We start from the raw sequence: 10,072 nt of genomic DNA on the forward strand, positions 1-10,072 counted from the left end.
AGCTAGAATATAGGATTTCACTCAGATGAATCCTCAAACCTTCTCTAGATCCAAGTTTGAGGAGGATCTACAAGAGTTTTTGGATTATGTTAAAAAAGTGACTGACATTATATGTTTCATTGCCAGTAAAAGTGCTACTTAGATACTTACCAATTGCAAGGGATGGATCATACTTTGGTGAAGTAGTGGAAAGAGAAGCACTGATATAGGGCCTGTAGAGTGGGTTGAGTTTTCTATTGCTTTCTAAGATGTATTCTTCCCAGTTGAGTTGAGGAAGGACAAAGTGTAGGAGTTCATTAATTTGAAGCAGGGTAGAACAAGTGCGAAGGACTACTCACTAATGATCACCCTGTTAGAAAGGTATGCTCCGACTATGGTTGTTGATTCCAATTCTCGAATGAGTAAGTTTATGTCTTGATTTTCTGAGGATGTGGTCAAAAAGTGCAGTACCATTATGTTTATTAAAGAGATGTACCTTTCCACATTGATGGTTCATGCTCAAAAGATAGAGGAGGAAAATCTTTAGGAAAAGAAAAAAGAAAATGGAAGGGCCAGAACTGGTAGCTTTAACTTCTCTTAACAAAGGTCAGATAGTTGGAATAATTCTCAATTTTCCAAAAATTTTCATCCCTAGCATCATATACTACAAGTGCTCGAGTACCTATGGTCATATAGGATAATCAAGATAGTGCACCAGTCTCTAAGTCTTAGGGTGGCATGAATAGTAGTCGAACTAACCTTTTTGTGAGAGGTATGGTAATAACCACAAGGGTGAGTGCATGGCGGGCAATGATATTTGTATTGTGTGTTGCCAGGTAGGCCATAGAATTAGGGATTGCTCAGTGGTTGCTAAGAAGCGTAAATATTTTCCTTCATAGGGTCAGGCTAGTTCTTCAGCAGCACCAGTAGGTCGCCTAAATCAGCAGGGTGCCACTTTTAGTGCAACTAGTTGCTCTTTAGACTAGACAAGATCAAGATGATTCTCCTTATATGGTTATGGGTACATTACAAGTGTTCCACCTTTATTTTATACAATATGAGATCTCGGAGGTACATTGTCCTTTGCGACTCCCTATATAGTAGTATACTTCTATGTCAACCTAAAATTTCTTACAAATCCCTTCTTAGTGTCTACTCCAGTCGGTAGATATATTATAGCCTGACGGGTATAAAAAATTGCTCGGTCATAGTATCTAAAAAAGTTACTTTAATTAAGCTTAGAGAGTTAGAGATGACTGATCTCGATGTCATTCCTTGCATGAATTGGCTCCACTCCTGCTATACCTCAGTTGACTATAGAAACATAATAGTTCAATTTTAGTTCCCTAATGCTTTAGTCATGGAATGGAATAGTAGTACCTCAGTCCCTATAAGTCAGTTTTTCTCCTTCCTCAAGGCAAGAAAAATAATTTCTAAGGGAGGTGTCTATTATCTTGTTCGATTCAAGGACTCAAGTTCAGAAATTTTACATCTTGAGTTAGTTCTAGTAGTAAATAGATTCCCAAAAGTGTTTTTTGAAGATCTTCCTGGAGTTTTTCCGAGAGGGAAATCGACTTTAAAATAGATCTCCTTCCAGACAGGAAGCCTATTTCAATTCCATCTTATAGAAGGGCTCCATTTGAGCTTAATAAATTGAAGGAGTAGGTGAAAAATCTCTAATATAAGGGTTTCATTAGGCTTAGTGTTTCCCTGAAGGGTGATCCAGTTCTCTTTATGTGCATGAAAGACAGTTCTCTTAGAATGTGCATCGAGTAATGTCAGTTGAACAAAGTCATAATCAGGAATAAGTATCCTATCCCCAAGATTGATGACTTGTTTGACCAACTTTAGGGAGAAAATTATTTCTCAACGATAGACCTCAGATCCGACTATCATCATCTTAGAGCCAGAGAATGTGACATTTCAATGAGAACCTTCAGAATTTGGTATAGTCACTTTGAATTTGTAGTCATATATTTTGGACTAATGAATGATCCCGTATATTTAATATACTTGATGAATAGAGTGTTCAAGTAGTATCTGGACATGTTCATCATATTTTTCATAGATGACATTCTCATTTATTCTCGTAGTGAAGGCGAGCATGCCGACCATTTGAGAATTATTTTGCATACCCTTAGGAATCATCGACTATTTCCTAAGTTCAGTAAAGAAAAATTCTGGTTGAAATCAATAGCTTTCCTCGGTTATATTATTTTTGATGAAGGCATTTGAGTTAATCCTCAAAAGACTGAAGAAGTGAGAAAATGTCCAGAAACCATCTTTCTATCAAACATTAAGAGTTTTTGGGGTTTAGCTAATTACTATAGATAGTTTGTGGAAGGACTCTCCTCTATTACCTCTCTTATGTCCAGACTGACTCAAAAGAATGTCAATTTACATTGGATAGATTTATTTGAGAAGACTTTGCAGAAGTTTAAGATGGGACTCACTTTTCCTCCAGTATTGACACTACCCGAGGGTTCAAATGGGTTCATATTTTATTATTCTGCTTTAGGATTTGGTCTTGGCATTGTGTAGATGTAGTAAAGTTCATTACCTATGCCTCTAGATAGCTTAAACTCTATCAGAAGAATTACTTGACTCATGATCTTGAGTTGGTAGTAGTTGTTTTTGCCTTAAAGATTTGGAGGCATTATATTTATGGTGTCCATGTGGATGTGTTTACTAATCACAAGAGATTATAGTATTTACTCACGTGTAATGACCTTAATGTTCACCAAAAAAGATGTCTTAAATTGTTAAAAACTATGAAAAGAGTGTGTTGTATTACCCAGGTAAGGCCAATGTTATGGTCGATGCCCTTAGCAGGTTGTCTATACGAAGTGTTGCCCATGTCGAGGATGATAAGAAGGAGTTAGTTTGAAGTTTTATTAGCTTGCTAGATTGGATTTTCAGTTGGTTGATTTAGGTGAAGGTAATATTTGGGTTCAAAATGGTTTGGAATCTTTATTGGTTGTAGAACTGAAGGAAAAGAAAGATAGAGACCCCATTTTGCTTAAGTTAAAGGAGACAATTCAGGATTAGAAGTTTGAGGTTTTCGCCCAAGGAGAGATGGCATTTTTTATTGTTAGGTTAGGTTGTGTGTTCAAAATATAGGTGATTTGAGAAAGCAGATATTAGTCGAGGCACATAATTTCTAATATTTGATTAACCCATGAGCTACTAAGGTGTACCATAGTTTGCGGGAAGTCTATTGGTGGAATGGTATGAAGAAGGATACTGTAAAATTCATGGTTAACTGTCTAAACTATTAGTAGGTTAAAGTTGAACATAAGAGTCCTAGTGGTATGCTTCAAGAGTTCAGTATCACTATTTAGACGTGGGAAGTGGTGAATATGGTTTTTGTCACAGGGTTACCTAATATGCAACATCATCATGATTCAATTTGGGCCATTACGGATTGAATGGGTAAGTCAGCCAATTTTTTGCTAGTTAATACTGCATATTCAGCTGAGGATGATGGCAGATGCTATCTCAGTGAACTGGTGAAATTACATGGTGTTCCTTTGACAATCATTTCAGAAAGAGGTACCCAATTTACCTTGTATTTTTAGAAGGCTTTTTAGAAGGGTCTTGGTACCCAAATTCATCTTAGTATAGATTTTCATCCACAAACAAATATTCTGGCTGAGAAGACTATTCAAACCCTAGAGAATATGTTGAGAAATTGTGTTATTGTTTTCAAAGGTAGCTGCGATGATCACTTTTCATTAATTGAGTTTGCTTATAATAATAACTATCACTCAAATATCCAGATGGCTCTATTTGAGGCTCTCAATGGTAAGAGTTATAGATCTTGTATTGGTTGGTTTAAAGTTAGTGAGGCTTCTTTGATAGGACTAGATTCAGTATTTTAGGTGATGGAAGAAGTTCAATTGAATCGTGAAAGGCAGAAGAAAACCTAGAGCCATCAAAAACCTATGCAGAAGTGAGGAGAAGAGAGCTTGAATTTGATTTTAGTGGCTTTGTGTATTTTAAAATTTTTCTCATCAAAAGGGTGAAGAGGTTTGGTATGAAGGGGAAGCTCAGTCCCCGCAATATTGGCCAATATAAGATTTTAAGCCATTATGGGAAGGAAGCCTATGAGTTAGAGGTGCCTGCAGAGTTCGCATCAGTGTGCCCGGTGTTTTCTGTTTCTATGCTACATAAATGCGTTAGTGATCCATCTTCAGTCATCCCTTTAGAGAGTATGTGTGTGAAAGATAGCTTCTCCTATAATGAAATCCCAGTTGAGATTCTTGACCATTAGATTCGTAGGTTAAGGAATAAGGAAGTTACATTAGTTAAGGTTCTATGGAGAAATCAATCCATTGAGGAAGCTACTTAGGAAGCGGAAGCCGATATTTACCTTAATTTAGATTCAGCCTGAGGTAATAATTATTTACCTTAATTCTCTCATAGCATGCATTCATGAGTCTATGCATCACATTTCATTTTCAGTTATTTAGTCATGATTCAGCTTCTAAATGATTCATGCATGATCTCAGTCTTCTTAATGTCCTAGCTCAGTTAGTTTCATTTGAGAAAAAAGTATCCCAAGGGGGAGATACGTTAATACCCTAAATTTTTTAAGATCTAAACCTCTTAAAAGATAGGCCACGGAATTAGATTCACAACACTTTAGGTCTCACCTTAATCCGATGTCATGGCAAAGAGTTGTTGATAGTTTCCCCAAAGAACTGATACAATGCTATGACTACGACTCAAGAAATAAGTTGTAACCACTTATCATGAGTTGTCACGAGTGAGGCGTACTCACAGTAGTATGTAACCAAGAATCCCTTTAGTGGTTATGAGTGCAGCACACGACTAATCTTCAGACCTTACGAGTCATTGTGTGGACCCGTAGCTTTACTAGTAAAAGATCAAGAATCAAGCCTCACACTACGACTTCTCCCAATTACTCAGAGCCAATCGTAATAAGTCATTAGGTGGAAAGTCTTAGTTATAACAGAATGTATCAAGAATCCCAAGTTCCCAAGTTACAACTCAAACCACAACTAGTAACCAATAGTAATGAGTCATGCAGTGAGCCATAACGATTAGGAACGTGTTTTCCTACATGATTTTCCAAGGAATTCTATGTCCTTAACCACTTCCTTAAAGGCCAAAACCACATCATTTTTTGCCTCACAAGGGGTGGTGTAAAATTCCCCAAAGCCCCAAATCATAACATAATTATTAATTTCACCTAAAAGGAATCAAAGAGGCGATTATTTTCTCTCTCTAGAGCTAACTATGGTTCTACAAGCAACTCTAATTCTCAAGAATATTTCTTCAAGGCTTCTACTTCATGTATATGGGATATTTATCAATGGGATCCTTTCACCCATTGAGTCCAAAAGTTCCATAAATTTCATCAAGTTTACTTCTCTTTGTATCTAGGTTTCTATGAGAAGTGTGTATTTCTTAACCTATTCAGCTAAACTCTCAAGTTTCTCTATGAAAATATATTCCCTTATTTTAATACTGTTTCCATATGTTTGATAATGCAAATGTATACCTCATGATTAGTTATTGATTTGGGTGTTACTCATGATTTTCCCATACCATGGATTGTTTAATATTTATCAATATCAGTCTATATTAGAAAGTGTCGGTGAGTTATGAATACCTGAAACCTAGATATTCATATATGTCACAGATATCAAGTTTCAAGTCATTTAGAGCATAATTGTATCATTAATTTAGAATACTATCATTTTGAGTATATGTCAGTATCAGTCATGTTAATCCTTTTATTAATATGAGTGTTAGTTCAGTTGGGAGTAGGACGTAGCACTAAGCGAACTTAGGGATGAATACTCATCCACCAATAGAGGACTAAGACCTTTAGTTAAAGTCCCTATGTTCCAAAAATACTTAGCCAGTTCAGGTTATGAGAGGGCACCAGCCAGTTAAGGACTGACACTCTCTTAGGGTTCACCCGACAGTAGATCACTAACAACTAAGTCCTTTGGGACATCCTGTTAGTGGATCCACATAGCCAGTATTGGTACCCATGGCAAGGTACTAACACCCTTTAAACTAGGATCATAGGTTGGACCTTGATTAGCTCAAATTGGGGCATATTGGTTATATGATAGCTCCCAAAATTTTAGTTTGGTATTTAGATTATATTGGTTCAGGTTTGCATGACCAAGTGTCCATATCTAAGTTATTTAGTTATTTAGATCATTTCAGTACATGTTTATACTTGGTCTTGCATTTGATATTCCCATTCATACATTCATGCTCAATAACGTATATCAGGTAGACTTCATCTTACATACCAGTACATTTAAAGTACTGACCATATATTCGCTTTTGCATGATTTTTTATTATAACGTAGGTTTGGATGCTCAGTTCCCCAATCATACTTAGACAGTTTGTGTACTACTAAGCATTGGTGAGTCCTCATCAGTTGAGGACTAATCATAATATTTAACATGATTTCCAGTATTTAAGTTTATGCTTATTTCAGTAGTCAAAGTTAGTAGCAGACCTATCCCAATAACTCATCATGTTTAGAGGCTTTCAGATAGATAGATAGTTATTTAAGTTTTCAGCGATGTGTTTTAGACTCCTTCATTATTAACTTGACTATTTAAACATTTATTAGATGACTTCTGCATAATATTTTGTTATCTTCTTTTAGTATTTATAGCTTGTGTTAGATCATGGGTTAGCTTGGGTTCACTTGTGACCTTATGCTTTATGTTACAACTAGGGGTAGTCTTTGGTTATGACAACGATCCAATCTTTGAATACCAGAGATCACAGTTATTGCAAGTGGGATTGCCACTTCACAAACTATAATATGGGATGGAGGATCCTCAGCCATGGTAATAGGTATGTCTTGTTTCTCCTGAACTTATAGGATATGATAGAAAAAGACTTCTTCTCTCCTCTATTAGTAAGAGCATTGATTGGGCTCGGGGTCTGGTTGAACTGATTCCTGGTCCTTTGCTAGCTTACCAGCTTGTTAATGTCACTCCCAAGAAAATGGGTCGCGAAGCATCACACGGTGCTTGAGGCTACGAGTAGCCCCAAGCTAACACTTTGAGCCATTTTTATTTAGTTCAACATAAATCAACAGGGTTTCCATAAATAACCCTCAAATATAAATAGAGTAATCATCATCCAAGAATAGAAGAATTTTAGAAAGATAACAAAATATGACTTATTAGTCAACTCCTAACATCTATATTAGTCTGACAAGCCTTTAAGAAAATCAATAAAACCAGCGAGCCGTTGAGACATGCCCCAACTGACTCATACTCAGTTATCAAATGTAAACAATTTCGTGAAACCAACATCAGACATCATGTCCTCAGAACATGAGGACTCACCACAACAGAAGATATAGAACAGCGTGCTTTAAGAATCACTGTCGAACCTGGAACTGAGCACCTGAACCTACATTCTAAGAAAATGAAGCCCACATTCGAAGATGTGGGTTAGTACCATGGAAAGGAACCGAGTATATGGGGGTGTATGCAGTTGTATAAACATCATCATCATAAGTATTTATAAGAAATATGCAGGATGTATGAAAGACTCGCACAGCCCGAAGAAAATCATCATAATCATGAGAGGATGAAATAAGTACAATAACACATGTGATTCATCATATAATTTGTCAATAACTTTCAATTCATCAAGAATATCAATTCTCATAATGTAAATATCATTTAAATCTTTCAAAAGAATAACTTTCACAATTCCACTTTCAAATCACTTCACCATTCACCATAGACACAAGGAAACACACACACACTGGGATATCCTATAATCGTCATAAACCATGTGAGCTACATAGAGTCCAACGTACAACCCACGTTCGGGTGAGCCATCCTATACTTGCCATTAGAGTAGGACTATTGATATCAAATCCATACAAACTAGTGATCACTATATAAATCAGCCTCAGGCTCACTCCTATGGCGGCACGTAGTTCTAGGGAAGTAAGGTCTCTTTATACCTCCCGCTCGGTGCTAAAGATTTCTCCCAAACTTAGCTCAAATCATTTCAAAGACAATCCACAACAAAACAATTTGAATAATATGTAAATATACATCGGGAGGCATCATTCTTCCCATCTATACAAATCAACCACGTTGTGGATTTCTTTCACACTCGAGTTCAAAACAACTCCATTAAGACCAAATGGTCAAATCATTAAAAATATCTCAAATATTCAATATCAACGTGCTTATAACACATACTTTCTCAAAAAAAAATACAATTTCCAATGGAGATTCGCGACTCAAATATCAAAATCATGATAAATATTGTTCAAGATTCATGCTTTATATCTCCACACATGTAAATTCATCTTTCAAAATCACAAACATCAAGATTTCATAATAATCATCATAAGATATGGGTTCATGCCTTAAATTATTAAAAATTAAATAAAAATCATACCTTTGTAAAGAAAATTACTTTTGGACACAAGAACGAAAGAGAGTTCTTATTGAAAAACCCCACATACCTTGAATGATGAACTTTAGATCGATACTCATTTTTGAGATGTTAATCCTATCTTTAAATGATGGTTCTTGGAGTTCTTAAACTAGGAACATGGAAGGATCGATACTCATATATTTCTGCTGATACATAGTATCTCACCCAGATCTTTGTGTAAAAGGAGTTATGATCATTTGAAGGTGACCCAAAAATTCACTTTTGATAGACTGAAGTAGATCGACCATAATTATTTTTTCCAACAGACAAATTGGATAAAACTAATATCATTGGAAAGAGGACTCACAGAGCTTTCTGTTGGTATATAGTAGATCACCCAGATCATTATGTACAAGGAGTTATGATCCTTTAAACATGGAGAAAAAATACGCCAGGCTTCAGTATTTTTTCCTACACATTTTACTATTCACTACTATTCACGGTCAATATTCATAACTCGCCGCTCGGGTGTCCATTTTGGATGATCCACATATCGTTGGAAATACTATTTGATACTCTACACAATGGTGGGTCATAATCTAAGACATTTCGCATGAAAAATTTATAATTCATTCCAGAAGATAGAACCCAACACATTTAAGCACAAAATTTCAACGAAAAATTTCCTAGGGTATTACAGTTAACCTATTGCCTACAAATTGAAAAACCAATACCAATTTAAAAGAACCAAATAAATCAAAAAATTAAAACTAAAGCTATGACTATTTCCAAATTGCAAGTCCCTAGCAACGGCTTCAAAAACCTATTGCACCCAAGCGCACACGCAAGTGTATATTATCTCACCATGTAATATAGTGGTCTTTTAAAAGAAAAGTACCGATCCCTTAGATACTTATGTTGACAACTATCCTAGACTAGTCCAAATATTAAGATTAACTCAGTGCTAACATAACTACAAGATTGTTTGGGAGTAAACTAAGAGTAAACTTAACAATGTGGTAAATTAAATGTTCTTGAGCAATAATGTAGAGAACTCTAACATCTCGTGTGTTTCATATACTTGTACTATTTATATGTAACTTGATATAGCCTTATGGTATAGGTAACAGATGAGATTTGTTATGCGAGTATTAATAGTGTAGATGAAATTCTAGTCACTACATGTAGTCTTAAGGTGACGTGACCAATTGATAAACTATTTAACTTGGAATCATAAGCCGTTACTTGAATCAAAAGTTTAAAGTGACCAAGTGTGTACTAGTTTTAGGTTAGATTAAAGAGATTAGGAGCTGGAAATGGAATAAAATTTTGAGGCACTTTCTTGACTTAATTAAGCTACTAAGTGAGTCACCTACTTAAGCAATTTGGACCAAGTTAATGGACGCATGGCTATGGATCAGATTTGGGTCTATAATAATGTACTCATTTGGGAACAAATTGAATAAAAGAGGAAGAAAAATAGAGAAACATCCCATCACACAAATCTGCCAAGGCCCAAATATAATTGATTCCAACTAAGAAATTAAGCAAGTAGGTGCAACATCTACTTTTACCTTTTTGAACAGCTTAATTTCTTTATGTAGGTGCATCACCAACTTGGACCAATTTGACCAAATTTTAGTTCAAAAATGCAGCTAAGTGGATGGCCAAAAATAGGGC

This window comes from Capsicum annuum, unplaced genomic scaffold, assembly GCF_002878395.1.
Source record: "Capsicum annuum cultivar UCD-10X-F1 unplaced genomic scaffold, UCD10Xv1.1 ctg2800, whole genome shotgun sequence".
Taxonomy (NCBI): Eukaryota; Viridiplantae; Streptophyta; class Magnoliopsida; order Solanales; family Solanaceae; genus Capsicum; species Capsicum annuum.